The following is a 10,942-nucleotide window of genomic DNA, read 5'->3' on the forward strand; positions in this document are numbered from 1 at the left end:
CCTGACTTGGATCTTGATTTTCTCAGACATCTTCCTCCAATGCCACATAGGTCTTACCTATTGCGATGACCACCTACATCGGGTTGGATATGGATTTAAAGTATTCTGCTGATACAATAAATTGCATACACAGGCAGTGTTTTTCTGAAATTTCTGTGGGTTTTATATTTAGCTTGTACCAGTCTAAAAGAAGCCAAAAGTTGTTATACTGGTACCTTTATACACTGACCTAAGTCTTGAAATCCTGCATGGTTAAATGGAAAAAGTAACATCTGTGCAACAAGAGAGGGAAACTGAGTACAGGTTTGTTCATATAGCATGCAGATAACATCCAGCATCCTGTTCCCAGTGAAGAGTTCCTTGTGAGCTGTTCAAACTCACCTTTGGGTAGTTTTGCAGCCCAGGACAATATGATTAAACACAAGATATGATGCCTGAGTTTGCTTTGTCTAAGGGTTGTACCCAAAGCTTAGGGGCATTAAGAAATCTCAGTGACAGGGAAGCCTTGCAGTGTGGTGTCCTGGGTCCCCAAAAATCCTGGGTTCATGCTGCTGTAACACAGAGTTTCTTGTAAAACTGCTTTTGCATATGGCAGGGTTGTTCATTCCTTATATTCCATTCCACAGGATAGACAGATGACAGCATCTGACACCTCTTGGAGTCATTCTGAATTTTTTAAAAAAATGACTAATAATGAGCATTCAAGAATTGTCGATGTGCAGACTCTATGCAGAAACTCAGAATTCCCAAGCCACCTTACAGTGGAGGATCGGGACAGCTGAGTTAACATGAGCCATGAACAAGGACCCAACACATCCAAGTGCAGCTACACACATTTCCCACCCTGCACTTCCAGATACACATGGAGTGCTCAGCATAGAGTGAAGGTGCTGTCAGAGCCCGCTCTGAAGAGATCTGTGGTCACTGCACTCTGAATGTAGAGAGCATGTCATCCTCTGCCTGCAGATAGGAGACAGGCAGTGAGATTTAAGACTGTTTTAACGGCGTAGCAAATTCCCAGCAGCAGATCTGTTTTTCATCACAGGCTCTACAGTGAGTTGGTGGAGCTGCTGAGACAGCAGCCGTGTTCTTCTGTTAAAAAATATGAACTTGCTGAAGAGGAAGACAGCACACAGTAAGTTTTCTTTCAGTCTAGAGTGGAACAACATCACTCTTTTTATGTTTTAGGTTGAATTCAAAGAAAGAAATAGCTCAACAGTCTCTCAGGAAGAAAAGGAGGAGCAGGAGGAGGAGTGCTGCTGGAAATACTTTAACTAAGAGCATTTGAAATATGTAGCAGCTGCCTAAGGGACAATTATTAGTTACCTTTAACATCTCATTCAGGCATGCAGCAATGAAGTCCTGTGGCTGTGCAGGCACCCAGCTCATCTGGTGGTGCCTGATCTCAGCCTTAGTAAGAGTTCACAGATCCTGCAGGTGTGTCACTGCCAGCAGCCTTCTCATCAACGAGGTGCCTGAGTAATGATGGGAAAGTGTCCTGGAGCTGCACCTGGAAATACAAGTAGGGGACGAGCATGAGCATCTCGGCTCCACAGAGCACTTACAGGCTGAATGTGTGTAGCTGAACTGTGTCTGACCATTGCAATGATCCACATCTGTTATCTGTCTGTAGAAAATGCATGACCACTTAATTATTTTAAAAATTACCTTGTAGGGAAGTGTGTTAAGGATAGCCCTAGATTGCCTGATTTCCACTGGTAGCTTTCAGATCTGGCAGATTTAAATGCCCTTAAATACAATTTTTCTGAAGTTTTCTAACTCAACTCTTTCCCAAATGACCTGTTCCTTCCTAAATTTTAAGTTAATGCTTGTCTGTAGTTCTCAAAGCCACATTCATGTTAGCTTGCCCTGTTTATTCTGGATGGTTCTTGCAGCCCAGTCTAACACAGGAAATCGGGGTTATTACAAAACCCTCCAAGGCACAAGCTAAGAGGAAAAACCTGATTCTGGCCCCATGGCAAATTTGATGCTGCGTATTATATATATAAAGTCAGGCCAGTCTCTCTGAAGAGTGCTGTTACAGGAGATTCAAGGGTCTGTAGGCAAAGCAAGCCAGGAATGGTTGCAGAGGGATCATTATTGAGAAAGAAGGGCACAGCAGTGAATGCTGGCTGCAGCAGAGTTCAGTGTTTATTTAAGAGCTCTTCTTCCTCTCTGTGCCTTGGCAAAGAACCACCACACCATGCCACAGCTCACTGAGGAATGCTGCCAGGTGTTGATACAATCACAGGGAAGCCCTTGCTCACCTGAGGCCAGGAGGTGCCATGGAATTCTGCCATGGAATTCTGAGCAGCCTCCGGCACATGACAGCCTCAGTAGTGAAGCAAAGTCCAAAAAGCACATCCATTTGATGGCAGAAGGGAGTGGAACACAGAGATCCATGCCTACAAATAAAGCAAGCTGCATGATTAATTTCTTTTATAGGCTCTGACCCTTTATAGGCTCTGAGCTCTTGATTTGCATGGGATTACACAAATAGCTGAGACTGCAGGAATCAAGACACAAAGTGGGGGGGATTGTTCTTCCAGCCCTTTATAATATGCTGGGACAAGACTTCATCCTACAGAAAAGCAAAGAATCAGCACAGTTTGGGAACCTCTTGTTTGTCACTCTCTCCCATAAAGGGTTAGCAGGAGAGCAGTGAGTCAGGTGTGATGTTCTAGGCAGCAGTGTGAAAGCATCAGCTGTGTAAACCTCATGCCGAACCTACTGTGGAAACTGCAACTTCCAGCAGAAAAAACAGGGCTGGAAATAAGGAGAATGAGTCTATGTCATGTAAACATACAGATCTATATTTCCCCTGTTCCTCTGACAGTGAAGCAGCAAGCTTTGCCCTTCATCCAGGCTTCCAGGATTTTCTTCCCTAGTCCTAGCTTTCTCAATCATCACCCTGAATCATCTTCTGCTTCTAGATGTGCCCACTGACACAGATGACGCCTGCAATAAAATGGAGGACTAGGGAGAAGCTTAGGACTGGCACAACCCTTGGTATTGACCGGGGAAGGGATGGGAGAAATTTCATCCTGCTGTCAGGAAAAAAAAAAAAAGGCTGGAATCATGTTTCACTATTAGAATCTTAAAAGGCTTTCACAGTTACTAATGCATTGGATTATTATTTATAGTGGTCATTATTCATGTGCCTGCAGCATGTGTAGCCATCAGCGCAGCAACTGTGACATGTTACCCAGAAACATTTTAGCAGGATTCCTCCACCTTGCCCACCGGAGGTGATTGATGGATATTGCAAAATCATAAATTCTACTTTTATTATCTTTCCATGTTTATTTGTTTTACAATCCTACAGCCTTTTCAGAGTATCAGTACTTACACAAGGACCAGCCTCCACCATTAAAGCAGGAATTATAGCTGTAATTAGCAGGCACAGCCATTAGATGGTAATGTTCACTCACTGCTGTGCTGGAGAATCTGGTGAGGCCGGTGGGGCAAATTTTTCAATCAGTCATTGTTCTGGAGTTTCTCTTTGGAGATGTGTTGAATACTCTGAACAGATCCTTCTGATTGCCAGTGGAGTTTGGGTTTTCAGTAGCTCTGCAAATCAAATCTCTGGCAGCTATAAATTACAGACCAATTTTAAACTCTTTGACCTGGATAGTTGAGAAAGACTTAATTGCACAGAGGGAGGGAAGGTGAGATAGCATCACCTTGCACAAAGATTTGTGATTTCAGATAGGAAACATCAGCTCGCCTGTGACTGTATGGGATAGGAGGTAAGGATTTCTGAACATGTATTTTAGGAATTTTAAAGTATAAAACAGAAGAATGAATAAAGATTGTTCCTGCACCATATGCAACGATATACATATTTATGTAAGTATATGTATAAAACATGACCTTTTTCTGAGAACTTGCAGCACTTTGATAATATATGCTGGACCTTCAAAGATGAAAAGGCACCTCTTTGCTCCAGGGATATTCAGGGAACTGGTGAAAACACGGCATTTGTTAAGCTGTTAAGAGTCTGAGCATTTTCAACATGTGCAGAGTTCTCCAGCTTGCTCTTAGGAATCCCTTGGTAATGTGTTGTTGAACTCAGAGCATCTATAAACAGGACTGCATCTCTCTAGATGCGTATGCAGGCCTTTGCAATTTTTGGAAACAAAGATGTAGCCAGGGATTCTGGAATATGCTGACCATACTGAGAATGCATCCAAATATGAACGGGCACCTGGCTGATGTCACTTGCTAGGAGCAATGGTTGTTTTCCATAAGGGACAGTAATTTGAAGGATGATTTTCACAGCAGTTGGAGTGCAGTCTTTCACCTTAGTAGCCCAAGTACAGTGGAAAGGGAAGAAGAAACAAGTGCCTGAACTGGATTCCAGTTGGTACCCAAAGAAACAGCAGAGCCTGTTTTTTCTTTTGTACACAGGAAAACAGGGAGCCTTACTAATGCACTTTGTCTCATACATGTCCTAGGCTTAGGGACTCGACTCTTTATCAATATAGGTATATTTCCCAGGACAGAGAGAGATAAGGGCATAGCCTGAATCCTGAGCAGGAATCCTTCCTGACTCATCTTGGCAGATGCAGCCTGTAGGCCATATTAAGGATTGTCAGTAATATTATTAATGTGCCCCTACACTGTCAAACAAAACAAAAAAGCCAGAAAAGCTGTGTTGATACCCTACCAAAGAGTACAGACAATGTTACCTGGCTGCAGGTCTGTGCAGCTGCTCACTTATGCAGTTGAATGGATTAAGACTTTAGTCCATCCACTCGGCTGTTTTGCCATGCACGGTGGCTCTGGTGATTACTGACATTTGCAACACACTCCCCAAACCAGCAGAACTCTGGGGAAGAGGAAATTTTGTCTCAACATGACCTTCAATATCATAACACCACAGGTAATATCACCTTTCTTCATCTTTTTCCCTTCATTCCTCTTCTCAGCAGCAAGGACTGGCCTGGAGCAGTAGCACCTCTAGTGAGCTGCAGTCTCACCTGCTTTGCTGCTTCTACACCGGCCTGGTCAGGCCACTGCCAAGGAGCATTCCATGGCCTGCCATTCCTTGTGCCAAGACACAACCAGTAGTATTGCCAAAATAAGGGCTACAGAATTAACTCCCTAAGCAAATAAACTTTGCTTTCTGCTTCTCATTGAGGACTATTGCTGGTTCTTCCTTTTTCCTTTCCTTCCTCTTGGTAACTTGTACCATAATAACATGATTCCTCAGACATTTTTTTTTTGGCCAGGTGACTGTTCAGTGCTTTACACCACTTCCAACTGTTGCTACAGGCCTTTTCAACTCAATACTAGTCCTCTTTAAAGTCCATCAAGGATACACAGGCCTTGAGCTCTGCCTGGAAAGCTCATAGTTCAGACTGAAGCCAGGAAGGAGAAAAAAGCTGCTTTTACATTCTAGCCAAGGATACATTAGGAGTCTACAGCTGAAATATTCATGAAACTATAAAAAGCACCAATACCTTCAAGAGTGTTTCATGGAGAGTTTGGAACTCCAGTGTCCACAGCTGGTTAAGGAGATAGGTGTCAGTCTTGGAGGCAGTTTCCTTTAGGCTCTCTGGATGTCTGAGTAAAACAGAGAAATCCAGATAAAAACAAAAACACACACAAAAAATTTACTTTTAGAGAACATTGCTGTTCTCATGTCTCTCCTCACTCAGTTGTGACCTGCTAGCCCCAGGGCCTGCAGCCCCCAGATCCACACTCCCACAGGCATTAGCCATGTTGGAGCACTTGGACAGCCCAGGAAATTAATCATGTCTAGTCCCATGTAAAGGCATCTGGGCAGCAGTGAAGTGTGTCCCTTCCACTGTGCTCAGAGTGAGCAGGAGAATGGGTTGAGTGAACTGAGCTGGGTCCCTTTTCAGCTCTCCCAGTGAGAACAAGGCTGGTGCCCTACTCTGGACACTGGTTTGGACTTTAAAGACTTGATTCAGTTCCCTGCTGTGCTGCAGATCTCCTCTGTGATCCTGGACAAGGTGGTCATGTAGTTGCGAGTCATAGTCAGCCTGTAATCCACCTATAAGCAAGATGCCTTGAAAACAAGGAGTCCCATCCCCTCATTTTCCCTTTCTCAGGATCCAGCAACACAGAGCTATAAAGTGCCTGGATTCATCTGGCTAATCTGGTGGAAAGCCTTTCAGTTTTAGTTGCAGTGATAGTTTTCTGCTGGTTCAGCAATCTGAACACACTCACCTGCTGGCTGCTGCCTCACTGATCAGAGTGAGAACACGGCCAAGGACAAAAGTGGGCAGGACCACCCCTTTTGGCAGACTCACTGATCGTTTTAGCGGCAGCACAGCGCCCTGGGCTGCTGCTGTCACAAATACATTCCCAGTTAACCACTCCAGTGACAGTAAACAGAGAACTACCCTGTACGGAAATTATATTAGGCTCTCTGGTGATTGTTTCCTTCTAATGCACTAAAACATCCTCAGCTAATGCCCTAATAAGATTTTGCAGGTATAAAGTGTATAGATGGCTCAGGAATGGAGAGACATAATAATGGGAGAACTTTATGGAAGACTGAAAACAAATCTAATGAATTTGTTATTCCTCAGAAACATTGTGAAAGACAATGAAGCATTGCAAAATACTTCTCAAGAGCCCAGGAGCTGCCAGTACTGTTCTCTCCCCCATATAAAACCTTTCTCTGAGAGAGAATCTTCAGCATTAGGAGTCTGAGGGACATTCAGGGGGTCTGCCGCTGCCTGGAACAGGTTGTACTGGTGAAGGATAGTGGTGGCCTGTAAGGAAGGTATTCCTTTGATCCCGTGTTGCAGCTGTATATTAAGACCGGGAGTTTCCCCTCTCTCCGTCAATTGCAATTTGACAAGGCTGCTGTCTCATCAGGACCACCCTGGGAGAGGCCTGGGGAACTGGTTGTGCTCACAGCACAGCCGTAGAGACATTGTAATCTCCAGTTATCTCACAGCTTCTTGCGTGCCCGCCTCCCTCTGCTTTCATCCTGACTCTCACGGAAAGGAAGAAAGAGTGGGTGCTTCTTGCCAAGCTGCAAGCCAGCAAGATGGAGCTAAGGGGCTTGAGTGAGCCCATGATTCTCAATAAATCAGGGGTGTTTGTCAGCTCACAGAGAGTATGAATTTCCAACTGGATGCAGTTTTACAAATGTTTACCTTTGTGACGACCTTGGTTTGTTCTCTGAGAAAGCACAATCCAAGCAGTTTTGCATGTGACCTCATTAGTCCCCCATCTTTTCTGGAATAAGTCAAAATATGGAGCAGTGCCCAGTGCAAAGTGGTCGCTGTGGTTTCTGTTCCTGCCAAAAAGAGGACGTGGAGGACCCAGACCAGGTTGTCTTTGTCATATTGCAGAGCTGGCGTTGCCTTTAATCTTCAGGCAAGAGAGGGGTGAGTTTAGAGTACAGCCAACATTACAACATATACAGTCATCAATTCCAGATGACTCCAGCAAACAATAGTTTGCAGAGTCTCTGATTTTCCAAACCAAGTAAACGTGAAGAGCGGTAGAAAGTAGTAGTGTCTTGTAAGTCTCTGTCTCAAAAAGCACCCTGTCTCACGGGCAATGTTAAAAAAGATTGGAATGATAGCAAAAGTTTGAGCTGGAAGTCTCTCAATGGCAGGTGTTTCTTTTAGAGATCTGCTGATTTGCTGATTTCAGAACAGTTCATGGGATTTTCTTATATCAGTGAAAGCTTTCAGACAAGTTCATAGAATCCCATTCCCCCACCACTCTCCTCCTGTGCCATCCTGTAGGACAGAGCCCTTGGTGACACCAGAAAATGCAGCAGTTGTGTGTTCCTTCTTTACCAAATAATGTGCAAAACATACAAGTTCCTGACAACTGAAAGCCTTCCTGTGAAGATCTCAACATACTGGAGTATCCAAGGTATATTTTGGCTGTAAGATCTACTACTTAACTTTCCCAAGAGATAAGTTTGGACATGATGATGATGGTTCAGTTTCAGGACACTGATTAGCAGCATTTAGAAATACATGGCTAAAGCACCATTCCCTCTGAGACTTAGAAGTTTCTCCTAAATCCAGGCTTTTTTCCATGGGCTCTGGCAGTGACATTTGTTTTCACAAGAGTAAGCTACAGATACAGCATTATTCCACATATAATTCCCCTTATTTACATGGCATCTTTAGATTATTTTATAATTTATATGCTAGCTACTTTAAATACCCAAGCTGCATAACTTCCTGCAGATGTCGTGTTGGCTGTGGTGCTATCTGAAGCCAGCACAATCTCTTTTCAGTGGTGGGGAGAGGAGCTGGCCCAGGGGGTCTGGTCTCCTTTTCTCAGCACAGTTGTGACACTGCTGCTGAGGAAATTAAAACAGGAGCTGCTGAATGCTCCCTTGACTCCTTGCTGCTCCCTGTCTATCCTCTGTGCTTATCAGGACAAAAGCTGAATTCCTTTTACTCTAGCAGTATGAAAGAGGTTTCTCTCCCTCCCACCATTTCACTTCACTCCTTGTAATTTTTCTTTTCTGGAATCTTCAGCAGGGCAGGGGCTGCTGAGATGAAATTTGTTTAATATATGACACTTTCCCACCAGCTATTTCTCACCTAGCACACTGTAGTCTCTCAGCTCCTACTGAGACTTCCCTCTTTCCCCAAGGGGGGAATTGTAAAATCTACTTTGAATGGAAATTTCATTTAAATTATTCCCCTCAGGACATGGAGGAAGGGGAAGAAGAAATTTTAAAACCTTTTGGTTTAATCTAAAAGATAGGGTTCATAGCTGCTGTGTTTTTAAATCTGATTGCCTTATTTCCTGTGGATGTCTCTGAAGCAAGGAGAAATCTACAGTGAAACCCACAATTTTTTATTCATTTCTATAAGATATGTTTCCACATGCATATAAAGCCGTTGATTTGCTCCAGCTAATATGAGCTCTGTGAAATCACCTTAACAGATCATTCATACAGATTTATAGTGCCTCCTCAGAGCATTCTGGGGAATGACCCAGATAATTTAGGACTATTTTCCTGTGTTTTATTGTGCCCACATTTGTCTACGCTTTATTCTATGAATTATTTTCTACATTGTGTCTTCCTTTTTATATTCAGTCAAACCCATAAACCCCTTTTTTCTCTAAGACTTCTGAAAGGAGTTTAGAATAATTTTAAAATGTCACATTGCAAAGCAGTTCGACTCTTCAACTCTTCTTAATCACCAGTGAGAATGGTAAATCAAGTGAAGCCTAATGATCCCTTTGTAGACTCCTAGTGAAGCCTAGATCCCTTTGTACCATCCCTGCAAATATACCATACCTCCTTCAGCGAGTTTCCAGACATGGCTGTGAGTTTTACTGAGATTAATTGAAATTAATTTTACACACACAGGACAGAATGTTACAAAATAGCCAGCACAAAGCTGGTCATAGCGCTGAACACAGTAAAGGAGGAGGATCTCGATGCCAGCAGGTGCTCTGAAAGCTCTCCAGAGGGAACACCTCCTGAGTGCTGCTGCCATTCCCAGGACATCACATGGGACATGTGAGAGCCCGGGGAAAACCTGAAACAACAAAACCCCCTCCACCTTCTCTCTTTTCCCAAGTCCAACCAACCCCCGTTGTTTTCTGCTGCTGCTTCGGGGGTTTTGGATACACTTCAGCTTCAGTCCTGGCATGTGCCCAGAGCCCCACTGCTTCTGCCACCACCTCAGGGCTTTTGGCTACACTTTGCCACCCCGGGTCTGCTCACCCCTGCTGTTCCAGCTGCCTCTCTGAGGTTCCTGCTACAACCCGTTTCACCATGCGGAGCGGCACTGAGACCAGCTGCTCCCGGTGAGTTTTGCAAGGGGAGCCCCTTCTCCCTGCCTCCTGCCGCCATCGCCGCATGGAGAGGCGGCTGGCCTGGCGCCACAGCGCCCCCTGCAGCCACGGGGGAATCATCACACCCGCCCTGCCCGGCCGGGAGCCACCAGCGCCCCTGCTGGCGGTGGCCGGAACTGCACCGAGGGGGATGGTGTCTGATGGCCGAGAGATGGCTGGGACTGGCTTTGTGGTTTTGACTGGTGTCGCTGCCGTTATTGTTTGTTTGTGTTGGTGTATAGACATTCTAGTCCAGAACTGTTATTCCTTTCCCCATATCTTGGCCTGAAAGCCCCGTAATTTCGAAGTTATAATAATGTGGGGAGAAGGGAGTCATATTTTCCATTCCCAGGAAGGTTCCTGCCTTCCTTGGCAGACATCTGTCTTTTAAATCAAGACACAGGTTTATTGGAGAGGAGCAGATGTGGGTGGATAGGGTAGAAGAGAAGCGTGGATAAAACTGGAAAGGAGGCTGAGTAGGAGTGTGTATACCGTGGAACACAGGCTGCATGGAGTAACAGGCTGGATTATTTATTACAGCTGTCCCTTTGTGAAAGCCCTCGCTGCCCTCATTTCCCTTCTAGCTCTGCAAGCCTGCCAGTGCTGGGTTTTGCTGAAGCAGACTACTGCCAGAGCTACAAGTCATGCCAGGATCTGGTCAGTTCTCACTTCTCTTTAGTAACATTCTCCTCCATTTTAAATTCAGGAAGTTCAGATGTACCACAATGATTTAATTATAAATACTTTATAATACAACATAAAAGCACTTTTGGTCCTCAATATAAATTTGATCCTTAGTTTACAGTAGAGTTTGCAGGCAGCTCTACTCAATTCCAACATTTGAATCCTTTCCAAAAGTGATTTGCATACAAGAACTCTCCAGTACTTCACTTTAACAAAGTTACAGGTGAACTTGACTATAACCTCCAGCTGTGTGCTCAAACTCTCTACTCTTGAGTTGAATCAGTGCCAAGGAGCAGCTACCTTAAATAACACATATTTTAGAATTCCTGCATCACATTGTCATTTATGTCTTTTCTTACACTAAATCACCTCTAGTGTACCCGCCACAATTACTGTGCTCTTTTTGCTGTAATCTGGACCCTTAAAGAACAACAACAACAACAACAAGATT

This window comes from Hirundo rustica, chromosome 10 (assembly GCF_015227805.2).
Source record: "Hirundo rustica isolate bHirRus1 chromosome 10, bHirRus1.pri.v3, whole genome shotgun sequence".
NCBI classification, from domain to species: Eukaryota; Metazoa; Chordata; class Aves; order Passeriformes; family Hirundinidae; genus Hirundo; species Hirundo rustica.